This window comes from Staurois parvus, unplaced genomic scaffold (genome assembly GCF_062004578.1).
Source record: "Staurois parvus isolate SC_StPar_1 unplaced genomic scaffold, SC_StPar_1.0 ptg001026l, whole genome shotgun sequence".
Classification (NCBI taxonomy): Eukaryota; Metazoa; Chordata; class Amphibia; order Anura; family Ranidae; genus Staurois; species Staurois parvus.
The window spans coordinates 1,000,910-1,014,232 of NW_028318822.1; the positions used below are offsets into that span (position 1 = coordinate 1,000,910).

The 13,323-nt window shown below is 47.8% G+C and overlaps 1 protein-coding gene across 1 annotated transcript in view; it reads right to left on the minus strand.

The window, feature by feature from the left end:
• The window catches only part of LOC149441101 (uncharacterized), a 261,575-nt gene that overhangs the window by 135,589 nt on the left and 112,663 nt on the right, over positions 1-13,323 (minus strand). The window lies entirely within an intron of this gene.

Consider the following 13,323-nt stretch of genomic DNA (forward strand, 5'->3'; position numbering starts at 1 on the left):
TGGCTGGGATTCGAACCAACGACCCGAGTACTGCCCGGCAGAAGAGCTAACCACTTAGCCACTGTGCTGCCTAATTTCTACCCAACCACTCCTGGGAGCTATGGCTTGAAGAATTGGGGAGATTTGGGGGTGTGGGGAATGCAGAGGGGTGTGAAGTGTTGCTGTGCACTCTGTTTTTACTTTTTTTTAATCTTTTATGATGCGGTGTGGTGCTGCAATGCAAAGGAGCCCAAATATTATTGCATCAAACTGTTGTATCACTGGACAATTTAGACCAAGCTATACCTTCTACATTACCCCTTACTCTTTCACATGGGGAGGTGGTAGCTGGTTTCCCCCTTATTTTTAAAGGGGGCTTCAAGATCCTGCAGACCCCAACAAACACCAGGCCAGGGTCTAGAGTAGGGGTCTCCAAACTATGGGCCTCCAGTTGTTGAAGTACTACACGTCCCATCATGCTTCTGCCTCTGGGAGTCTTGCTTGTTGCTGAGTCTTGCAAGGTCTCATAGGGCTTGCAGTTCCTCAACACCTTGAGGGCCCTAGTTTGGAGACCCCTGGTCTAGAGGATGAGGCCCTTCTCCTCATGAACATGGAGGACAAGCTGCTTTGCCAGGGGACTCCCCCATGTTGAGGGTATGTGGCCTGGAATGCTTCAGGAGGAGGGTGGGCAAAAACTCATACCTCCCTTACCTGATCATTGGGGGAACCATTCATTTTTTTGCCTGAAGATCCCTCCCCTGAAAGGTCTGGTATTGAACTTTGAGAGAACTCCAGTTTTAAATTTTTTTTTTGCGGAGTGAGAATTGATACAACACCTCCTCATTGCCTGCCAAATGCTTTCTGATGAGCAATCCAAACACAGATGGCTCTTCAGAGTGCATCACAGATGTGAACAAGTCCTCATGGTGACTTACTGTAGCTGGAGACATTACGACTGGTATGGCGGTGGTCAGGGACAGGTGTAGTAGTGGTCATCGACATGGGGACTGGTGTGGCAGTGGCCGGGGAATGGTGTGGCAGTAGTCAAGGACACACGGACTGGTGTGGCGGTGATTAGGGGCATGGGGACTGGTGATCAGGGACTGGTGTGGCAGTGGTCAAGAACTGGTGTGGCGGTCGTCAGGGACCCGTGGACTGGTGTGGCGGTTGTCAGGGACCCGGGGACAGGTGTGTAGCGGTCGTCAGGAACTGATGTGGTAATGGTCAGAGACTGGTGTGGCAGTGATCAGAAATACTGAGATTGGTGTGGTGGTGTTCAGGGAAATGGGGACTAGTGTGGCTGTGGTCAGGGACTTAGGGACTAGTGTAGAAGTGTTCAGGGACATGAGGATTAGTGTGCCAATGGCCAAGAACCCAGGGACTGGTGTGGCAGTGATCAGGGACACTGGGATTGGTGTGGTGGTGTTCAGGGACATGGGGAATAGTGTGGCAGTGGCCAAGGACCCAGGCACCAGTGTGGCAGTGATCAGGGACACTGGGATTGGTGTGGCGGTGTTCAGGGACACAGGATCTGGTGTGGTGGTGGTCAAGGACATGAAGATTAGTGTGGTGGTGCTCAGGGACATGAAGATTAGTGTGGTGGTGGTCAGGGACTTGGGGACTAGTGTAGAGGTGTTCAGGGACATGAGGATTAGTGTGGCAGTGGCCAAGGACCCAGGGACTGGTGTGGCAGTCATCAGGTGCACAGGGACTGGTGTGGTGGCAGTCAGGAGCTGATGTTGTGGTGGTCAGAGACTGGTGTGGCGGTGTTCAGGGACATGGGGACTGGTGTGGCTGTGGTCAGGGAAACTGGAACAGGTGTGGGCGTCAGACACTGTGACTGGAGTGCCAGTGATTGGGGACACTGTGATTAATGTGGCAGAGATCAGGGAAAAATTATCTCTGAAGAGCAATCCAAACACTGATAGCTCTTCAGGGTACATTGCACATTTGAAAAGGTCTTTGTGGTGACACTATAATTGGTGTGGCAGGGAGCATGGATACTGAGACTGGTGTGGCAGTGAGCACCAACACTGTGGTGACTGGCAGCACCAGTCTGTACACGGTACACGATGACCGCTACAGCAGTACAGTGTCACCATAGGGACACTGTGCTGTCCATGAGGTGTTGATCAGGTTTTTTTTTTAACACTGATTGTATAAGCAATCACTTTCCTAATGTTTTCAGCCATCGCTTACTACTGACCAATCAAAGCAGTAGTAAACAACAGCTGTACGAATGACAGCCTTTGTTTAATACAATCTGTGTGATCTGTCACAGCGAACACATGGTACAGGGCCAATGACAGTGTGATCTGTGATCCACTGTGTCCTCCCGATCACAGATGGCACAGCTACACGCCCTAGAATGACACTTGACCCGCCAGGCTGATTAGGTACAGTGGCCGTGCGGTAAACAACATTTATTTTTGTCAGCGTTGCTGTAGAAGGTTGTATACATCGTACAGATGGGCCGATTCACAGGCGGCTCAGGACATCCCCCAGACACGGGAGTTTTGTAGTTTTTCATTTTAATATTGACCTTTAGCATTACTAATATTGCTACTCCCAGCCAAATGGATTGAAAAAAAAATCCCGGATGAGCCCCCCCCCCCATACCATTTGTCTGGCAATCTCTTGCCTATTAGCCCAGAAAACGGCCATTACTGTTTTATTAACATTCGGCTCCCATTGACCTCAATGGGGTTCGGATTCGGCACCTGAACGTTAGTTGTGTTCTATGGAGCCGTCTCCCCCCCAAACCCAGGTATGTCCATCTCATCTCCAGGGAGAAGGTGACCCATCTCCACAATGAGGAGAATGTTCCGGCCCCGGAAGTGGGGGAATGTTGTGCCCCTGAAGGGGTTAATCTGGGTTCCCACACTATATATGTGTGTATCATCATCTGCTGGAGATAAAAGACGTCACAGTGACTATGGAGGAAGAGGACGGACATGACCGTGGGGGAAGAGGACGGACGTGACCATGGAGGAAGAGGACGGCCGTGACCATGGAGGAAGAGGACGGACGTGACCATGGGGGGAGAGGACGGACGTGACCATGGGGGAAGAGGACGGACGTGACCATGGGGGAAGAGGACTGACGTGACCATGGGGGAAGAGGACTGACGTGACCATGGGGGAAGAGGACTGACGTGACCATGGGGGAAGAGGACTGACGTGACCATGGGGGAAGAGGACGGACGTGACCATGGGGGAAGAGGACGGACGTGACCATGGGGGAAGAGGACGGACGTGACCATGGGGGAAGAGGACGGACGTGACCATGGGGGAAGAGGACGGACGTGACCATGGGGGAAGAGGACGGACGTGACAATGGGGGAAGAGGACGGACGTGACTATGGGGGAAGAGGACGGACGTGACTATGGGGGAAGAGGACGGACGTGACTATGGGGGAAGAGGACGGACGTGACAGGGGGGTTACTGGGTGTAAATAGGAAATAACATCTTATTACCTCCTCTGCTGCCACTTCCACCAACGTCTCCTCTCTACTTCCTCCCCAATCACTTCTCACCTGGAACTTCCTGTTTAAAACTGACACCACTTCCTGTCTGTATACAATAGAGACTTACTATCACACTCTAAGTGGAATCATCAGCTTGTGGAACTCAGAGGAACTGCAGCCCTGAGAAAGTTCTTGTAAAGTGAACACGGCCTTGCCATTATTTTATTTATTTCAGGTACTTATATAGCGCCATCAATGTACGCAGCGCTTTACATATATATTGTACATTCACATCAGTATAATCAAAAGTAATATTTAGGGAAGCGCCACAAAAATATCAAATCAGAAATTAAAATGAATAAATCAGCTGCAAACCTAACCTGCAAAAAGGTGCCAATCACTATAAACAAGTTTGCGCTAATTAAACCAAGTGTATAAATAACAAACAAAATATATATTGTGAAAAAATATTTGTGACAAAAAATATTCAAATACAATATAATAATATTTTGTGACAAAAAAAAATCTTTAGTAAAGTCCAAATCTGTGTTGAAATGAAGACACTTACTCGTATCCAACAATAATCACCGTGTGTGAATCCACCACCAAATAAAATGAAGAAACTCACCAGAGCAATATGCTGATTAGATTATAAACCAGCAGAAAACGCTTTCTGCTCTGGGAGCAATATTCTGCGGACGGATGTAATACTCTGTTGATGACACTGGCTATTCAAAAGGAGCAATACTCTGCAGGGAACACTCAGCAAGATGGATCCACTTCTCAGAAGGTCTTTTCTTCTGATATCAAGACCAAATAGGGTATAGAAAAACAGAGAACTCATGGTGCAGTATTTCCAAACTTCTATTTTATTTTAAAAGTAATGCACGGAACTTGTTGGATGTGACGTCATTACGTTCCTGAGCCGCTTGCGCAGAACAGAAGTTTGGAAATACTGCACCATGAGTTCTCTGTTTTTCTATACCCTATTTGGTCTTGATATCAGAAGAAAAGACCTTCTGAGAAGTGGATCCATCTTGCTGAGTGTTCCCTGCAGAGTATTGCTCCTTTTGAATAGCCAGTGTCATCAACAGAGTATAACATCCTTCCGCAGAATATTGCACCCAGAGCAGAAAGAGTTTTCTGCTGGTTTATAATCTAATTACAACTACAATTACTGACAACTCATGGGGCCCCCCCGGGCAATGGGGCCCCTGTGTCCTTGCCAAACTCAAAAAAGCCTATGAAAAAGGTACCAGGGGCATCTCATGGGGCCCCCTACTGACCCCGGGCCCTCGGGCAGTGCCCGAGTTTCCAAATGGTCAGTCCGCCCCTGGTTGGGGCACACCTAAATAACATTGGATGCATGGAGAGTATGTAGGACACCGTGGGCAAGTTTGCTTCTCCTCCTTTCCCTCCCGTAGGCTTTCAGCAGCTGCAGGAGGAAAATGGAGGGGATCGGTTCCTCTATATCATGCCCTTCAATTCAGTTGCCCCTGTGTGCTCTCCTTGCCCCTGATTACCCGCCCCTCCTGTTCCCACCCTTCCCTCTCCTGCCGGCTGTTGCAGGGGGATGTGTCAGGATGGAGAGAGGGGAAGAAGCCGGTAACTGTCATTCACCAGCCCCTTCTTTTTCTCAATGGACAGTCAGTGATCGGAAGCGACCAATCAATGTGTTCATTCATAACCAAAACTATACTATGCTTAAGTTTGTGAATGAATGGGAAGCTCTGTACAGACCTATTCCTGTCCATTCATCCTGTGCAGCTGAGGCTGCAGACATGGAGATTGAGGGCTGTGTCCTCAATCTCCTTTCTCTGTTTCAAGTGTGAAAGGGACCCCTGATATCTCACCAAAGCCCCCAAACAGGGCCACACTTCAAAGACATGCTGGTAGGTTCATTGGCTCCTGTCTAAAACTGAGCTTAATATATGAATGTGAGTTAGGGACCTTAGATTGTACGCCCCTTGAGGGTTAGGGACTGATGTGAATGTACAATATATATGTAAAGTGCTGCGTAAATTGACGGCGCTATATAAGTACCTGAAATAAATAAATAAAATAACAAGGCCGTGTTCACAGTACAAAAACCCTCCCAGGGCTGCAGTTCCTCTGAGCACCTCAAGGTGTGATAGTAAGCCTCTATGGAATACAGACAGGAAGTGATGTCAGGTAGACAGGAAGTGATGTCAGCTACAGACAGGAAGAGGTGAGTGGGGAGGAAGTAGAGAGGAGACGTTGGTGGAAGTGGCAGCAGGGGAGGTAATAAGATGTTATTTCCTATTTACACCCAGTAACCCCCCGTCATGTCCGTCCTCTTCCTCCATAGTCACGTCCGTCCTCTTCTTCCATAGTCATGTCCGTCCTCTTCCTCCAAAGTCACGTCCGTCCTCTTCCCCCATAGTCACGTCCGTCCTCTTCCTTCGTAGTCACGTCCGTCCTCTTCCTTCGTAGTCACGTCCGTCCTCTTCCTTCGTAGTCACGTCCGTCCTCTTCCTTCGTAGTCACGTCCGTCCTCTTCCTCCATAGTCACGTCCGTCCTCTTCCCCCATAGTCACGTCCGTCCTCTTCCTCCATAGTCACGTCCGTCTTCCTCCCCCATAGTCACGTCCGTCCTCTTCCTTCGCAGTCACGTCCGTCCTCTTCCTCCGTAGTCATGTCCGTCCTCTTCCTCCGTAGTCCCGTCCGTCCTCTTCCTCCATAGTCCCGTCCGTCCTCTTCCTCCATAGTCACGTTCGTCCTCTTCCTCCATAGTTACGTCCGTCCTCTTCTCCCGTAGTCACGTCCGTCCTCTTCCTCCATCGTCACGTCCGTCCTCTTCCTCCATCGTCACGTCCGTCCTCTTCCTCCATCGTCACGTCCGTCCTCTTCCCCCGTAGTCACGTCCGTCCTCTTCCCCCGTAGTCACGTCCGTCCTCTTCCTCCATCGTCACGTCCGTCCTCTTCCTCCGTAGTCACGTCCGTCCTCTTCCTCCGTAGTCACGTCCGTCCTCTTCCTCCGTAGTCACGTCCGTCCTCTTCCTCCATAGTCACGTCCGTCCTCTTCCTCCATAGTCACGTCCGTCCTCTTCCTCCGTAGTCACGTCCGTCCTCTTCCTCCGTAGTCACGTCCGTCCTCTTCCTCCGTAGTCACGTCCGTCCTCTTCCTCCGTAGTCACGTCCGTCCTCTTCCTCCATAGTCACGTCCGTCCTTTTCCTCCATAGTCATGTCCGTCCTCTTCCTCCATAGTCACTGTGACATCTTTTATCTCCAGCAGATGATGATACACACATATATAGTGTGGGAACCCAGATTAACCCCTTCAGGGGCACAACATTCCCCCACTTCGTGGGCCGGAACATTCTCCTCATTGTGGAGATGGGTCATCAGATGGACATACCTGGGTTCAGGTCAAGACGTGTCCGTAGAACAGAACTAAAGTTCTGGTGCCGAATCTGAACCCCACTGACGTCAACGGGAGCTGAATGTTAAGAAACCTTTGCAAAGCATTGCAGCCCCGGCATGTGTGCACTCTCCGCCACTGCATCTGCAGCTAAAAGGGTGTAGCGGTTGAGAGGCGGTAAAAGCGCAGTTCAACTGCAAGGTTTTACTGCCCCCTCCCCAACCTTACATGTTAACAAGCCCTGATAATGCAGCCAGTCACAGTGTCTTTGATCACCAACTTACCAGTCACAGTGTTGCCAGACCAGTGTGGCTAGAAACTGTGTTCCTGATTGCCACCACACCAGTGCAACCGGCAACACTTTTCCTGATCACTGGCACACCATTCCAAGTGCCATCAAACCAGTGTATGCCAGCAACAGTGTTCCTGATTGCAACCACACTGTCCTATTAGCAGAGCAGTGCGGCCAGCAACAGTCTTCCTGATCACCACCCCAGTAGTGCCGTGTTGTCCTTGCCTGCCGCCTGTACTGACCCTGACCTGTTTATTGACCATGTTTCTGCCTGCCGCCTGTACTGACCCTGGCCTGTTTATTGACCATGGTTCTGCCTGCTGCCTGTACTGACCCTGACCTGTTTATTGACCATGTTTCTGCCTGCTGCCTGTACTGACCCTGGCCTGTTTATTGACCATGTTTCTGCCTGCTGCCTGGACTGATCCTTTGCCTGTTTATCAACCATGTTTCTGCCTGCCGCCTGTACTGACCCTGGCCTGTTTATTGACCATGTCTCTGCCTACACTGATCCTTTGCCTGTTTATTGACCATGTTTCTGCCTTCTGCCTGTAATGACTCTGGCCTGTTTATTGACCATGTTTTTGCCTGCTGCCTGTACTGACCCTGGCCTGTTTATTGACCATGTTTCTGCCTGCTGCCTGGACTGATCCTTTGCCTGTTTATCAACCATGTTTCTGCCTGCCGCCTGTACTGACCCTGGCCTGTTTATTGACCATGTCTCTGCCTACACTGATCCTTTGCCTGTTTATTGACCATATTTCTGCCTGCTGCCTGTAATGACTCTGGCATGTTTATTGACCATGTTTCTGCCTGTTGCCTGGACTGACCCTGGCCTGTTTATTGACCATGTTTCTGCCTGCTGCCTGGACTGATCCTTTGCCTGTTTATCAACCATGTTTCTGCCTGCCGCCTGTACTGACCCTGGCCTGTTTATTGACCATGTCTCTGCCTACACTGTTCCTTTGCCTGTTTATTGACCATGTTTCTGCCTGCTGCCTGTAATGACTCTGGCCTGTTTATTGACCATGTTTCTGCCTGTTGCCTGGACTGACCCTGGCCAGTTTATTGACCATGTTTCTGCCTGTTGCCTGGACTGACCCTGGCTTGTTTATTGATCATGTTTCTGCCTGCCGCCTGTACTGACCCTGGCCTGTTTATTGACCATGTCTCTGCCTGCACTGATCCTTTGCCTGTTTATTGACCATGTTTCTGCCTGCTGCCTGGACTGACCCTGGCTTGTTTATTGATCATGTTTCTGCCTGCCGCCTGGACTGACTCTGGCCTGTGTATTGACCATGTTTTTGCTTGCTGCCTGGACTGCTCCTTTGCCTGTTTATTGACCATGTTTCTGCCTGCTGACTGTACTGACCCTGGCATGTTTATTGACCATGTTACTGCCTGCTGCCTGTACTGACCCTGGCCTGTTTATTTTCCATATTTCTGCCTGTATGGATCCTTTGCCTGTTTATTGACCATATTTCTGCCTGTTGCCTGTACTGACCCTGGCCTGTTTATTGACCATGTTTCTGCCTGCTGCCTGGACCGTTCCACTGCCTGTTTGCTGACCATGTTTCTGCCTGAGCCTTGAACTGACCCATCTACATGTCCCTGATTATGTTCTCTGCGAGACACCTTCCCAGCCTTCCTGACAACTGCTCTCCTGGAACCACAAGGAACTTTTTTAGTTCCTTTCTTTAGCCTCCTGTACCTCACGACACGCAGACTTGGCAGCATTGCCTGGAAGAGCAGCGTACCCCCCCCCCCAGGCCGGACTAATCCTCTCCAGGAAAAGACCCCGAGCTCAGTGTGCTCCCAGAATGAATACAGTCTCCCAGAATGCCATCAGAGCCTTCCTCTCGGCCATAGCGAACTGCAGCCACTGTCTTGGAGCTAAGTAGGCTCAACTATACAAATAGTATATGAAATGATAAGTGGTTATCTGTGGAAATATATACATATGTAAACAAAGAACACCCAACCATATGACATATTAGGTGTTAATGAACAACGGGTAGTAAAATAGCCACTTGAGACCATGAAAAATGCTTTGCGTTATAGATTCCAACACGTTTCGTGGGATGCAACCCACTTCTTTAGGGAAAAAGGGCAAAACATAAGTGCCAGCTGATGATATCAACACACTCAGAGATACAGTGAAGGAAATACGTATTTGATCTGCTGATTTTGAATGTTTGCCCACTCACAAAGAAATGATCGGTCTAAAAACACTGTTCAACAGGTAAAAAGTTTTGGGCATAAAATTAGCTAATCTTACATAATTTTGGGGTGCTGAAAACGAAAATGACCCTAAAAAATGTTGATTGGCTCTAGTTTCCATGATATATTCACCCATCTAATGACGTAAGCCATTCAAAATGATGATGCAACTTCAGCTGCATATTGCGCAATTGATACTGGTGACCAATAGAAAATTGCATGTATACTGAGATGATGCAATATTAGCCTTTAATTGCATCACTTCACTGCATAAAAGCTGCAGTATCTGTAGCTGATTGTAGTTCGACAGCGTCTTTACATTTCGTTTTATGCTTATATAGGCTACTTAGTAATGCCTCGAACTTGTGTGAATAAAGCAGATCATTTCTGCTATATCTGCGGTGAAATAACTTTTATCTCACAAAAAAGGAGGATAACAGGAATGATTAAGAAAGCCTACAACTTGTATTTTGGCTGCAAGATAGGAGACCAGGACAAGAGCTGGGCACCACATATATGCTGCAATTCTTGTGGGACGGCACTGGAGCAATGGTTGAATGGAAAAAAGGCATTTATGCCTTTCGCTGTGCCAATGATTTGGAGAGAGCCAACAGATCATGTTAGTAATTGTTACTTTTGTATGGTGCCTCCAATTGTAAAAGGGCTAAATAAGAAGAAAAAGTTATCTGTGCACTATCCAAATATTCCATTGGCAATACGTCCAGTTCCTCATGGAGAGGGGCTACCAATTCCTAAAGCACCAGAATCCTTCGTGGTTGAGTCAAGTGAGGAAGAACCTGAAGCGTGTAGTCACGTGCAGTTGTAAGAGATAGCCCTTTCCTCGAATACAAGAGAAAAGCCAAGAGAAGCAAAACCGACACAAACTGAAGACAAAACTAGTGAGAATCCTAAGTATTAAAATGATTCAACTTAGCTTATGGCTATAATTTTTCTTGGTAATCCTATGCAATATATTATGCCATTTAGGCTTTGTTATGTAGTCAATATCACTTGCTTTATATTTGTGGAAAGACATCTATCTATATAATTATTGTGCATTATGTAGTCATTACGCCTATAGTAGAAAACTTTCCGTTTACAGAAAAACTAGAGCCAATTGACAAATTTCATTGTTATATTTGAACTCAGAATGTGAAATTCATTAAGAAATGGATCCTTTTGTTTCCAAAACTGGCAAAAAATAAAAATTTGTTGAACAGTGAAATCGAATGTTCGGTGTATTGTAACACTGAGAGACAGAATAGCAACAAAAATTCAGCAGAAATGCCTGTCTAACAAATGATGACTGATTTGCATGTTCATGAGGGAAATAAGTATTTGATCCCCTATCATTCAGCAGGATTTCTGGCTACCAGGTGTCTTTCATACAGGTAACAAGCTGAGATTAGAAGCAGTCTCTTAAAGGGAGTGCTGCTAATCTCATTTTGTTACCTGTATAAAAGACACCTGTCCACAGGAGCAATCAAACAATCAGATTCCAAAGTCTCCACCATGGCAAAGACCAAAGAGCTGTCCAAGGATGTAAGGGACAAGATTGTAGATCTACACAAGGCTGGACTGGGCTACCAAACTATGGCCAAGCAGCTTGGTGAGAAGGTGACAACAGTTGGTGCAATCATTCGCAAATGGAAGAAACACAAAACAACTGTCAGTCTCCCTAGGTCTGGTGCACCATGCAAGAGCTCACCTCGTGGAGTGTCAATGATCATGAGAACAGTGAGGAATCATCCCAGAACTACACGTGAGGATCTTGTCAATGATCTCCAGGCAGCTGGGACCACAGTCACCAAGAAAACAAATGGTAACACACTACGCCGACAAGGATTGAAATCCTGCAGTGCCCGCAAGGTCCCTCTGCTCAAGAAAGCACATGTCCAGGACCGTCTGAAGTTTGCCACTGAACATCTGAATGATGCAGAGGAGGACTGGTTGAAAGTGTTGTGGTCAGACGAGACCAAAATCCAGCTCTTTGGCATCAACTCAACTGGCCGTGTTTGGAGGAGGAGGAATGCTGCCTATTACCCCAAGAACACCATCCCAACTGTCAAACATGGTGGTGGAGACATTCTGCTTTGGGGGTGTTTTTCTGCTAAGGGGACAGGACAACTGCACCGCATCAAAGGGACGATGGACGGAGCAATGTACCATCAAATCTTGGGTGAGAACCTTCTTCCCTCAGCCAGGACATTGAAAATGGGTCGTGGATGGGTGTTCCAGCATGACAATGACCCAAAGCACACGGCCAAGGCAACAAAGGAGTGGCTCAAGAAGAAGCACATTAAGGTCCTGGAGTAGCCTAGCCAGTCTTCAGACCTTAATCCGACTGAAAATCTGTGGAGGGAGCTGAAAGTTCGAGTTGCCAAACGTCAGCCACCAAACCTTAATGACTTGGAGAGGATCTGCCAAGAGGAGTGGGCCAAAATCCCTCCTGAGATGTGTGCAAACCTGGGGGCCAACTATTATTGTTATTATTAATATTATTATACAGGATTTATATGGCGCCAACAGTTTTCACAGCGCTTTACAATATAAAGGGAGACAACACAGTTCGAAACAAGAGGGATAGGAGGGCCCTGCTCCTTGGAGCCAACTACAGGAAACATCTGACCTCTGTGATTGCCAACAAGGGATTTGCCACCAAGTACTAAGTCATGTTTTGTGAAGGGGATCAAATACTTCTTTCCCTCATGAACATGCAAATCAGTGCATAATTTGTTAGACATGCATTTCTTTTGAATTTTTTGTTGCTATTCTGTCTCTGTGTTACAATACACCAAACATTCGATTTTTAGACCGATCATTTCTTTGTGAGTGGGCAAACATTCAAAATCAGCAGGGGATCAAATACGCATTTCCTTCACTGTATCTCCTGCTAGGTATAGATCAACGGTATCTGGGTGAACAGGGAGAAGCCTCCAACGATCATAAGAAAAAATCATCGATCAAGAAAGGGTTCAAATGTATTTGAAGACTTGTGGAGTCCAAGTCATCATTCATTCAAAACAGGGATGCAGTGGGCAGGTGGTATAAGTCATCATATAGAGCCAAACAAAGATTGCTTTACAAAAGTGGGGAGACAAATACTGTATCTTGCTGAAGGAGGGGGAGGAATGAACCTTAAGCCCATTTCCCCCTGTGTAGTCCTTATCCTTCATGAGGGTCTGGTATGGATGCAACTGGTGACAAAAAAAAACAGTGGAGAGCTCTCAAAATTCTATACTATGACTTTCAGGGTTGGTATGAACGTGAAAGTGGTTGTAGAGGCTCAATGTTTTTTACCTTCATAAACCCTTCTGTGTGCAGCAGTGACTCCAGCCCCCTCAATACTTACCTGAGCCGTATCCCGATCCAGTGATGTGAATGACAGCCCCGGCTGTCCTGGATCTCTGCCTCCTCATTTACTGAAACAGCAGCGGGAGCCATTGGTGATTCTGTTCGGTTCCAGCCGATAGTCGCTGCAGCGCCCACTTATACACACAGCCATTTTTAACACAGGAACATGTGCGTTTGGATTGTACACTTGCATTTTGGACACACGGAGCAGCGGCTCCAGAACACGCCTGCTTGGGTGCCCCCATAGCAAGCTGCTTGCTATGGGGGCATCCAACAGAAAGGAGGAGCCAGGCGCTCCAGTATGGGACCTGAGAAGAGGAGGATCCAAGCTGCTCTGTGCAAAACCACTGTAGAGGTAAGTATAACATGTTTGTTATTTTAGTATCGCTTTAAGGGCAAACTCAACACAAAAACAAAGAAAAAAATGGGTCCTCCTAAAGTTCAGGTCAGGGGGGGAATGAGTTTGCCACCCTCTCCTCCTGAACCATACCAGGCCACATACCCTCAATATGGGGGGATCCTCTGGCAAAGCACCTTGTCCCCATGTTAATGAGGAGACCCTGGCTTGGTAGTTGTGGTGGTGGGGGGGGTCTACAGAATTTAGAAGCCCCTTTTAATAACAGGATAA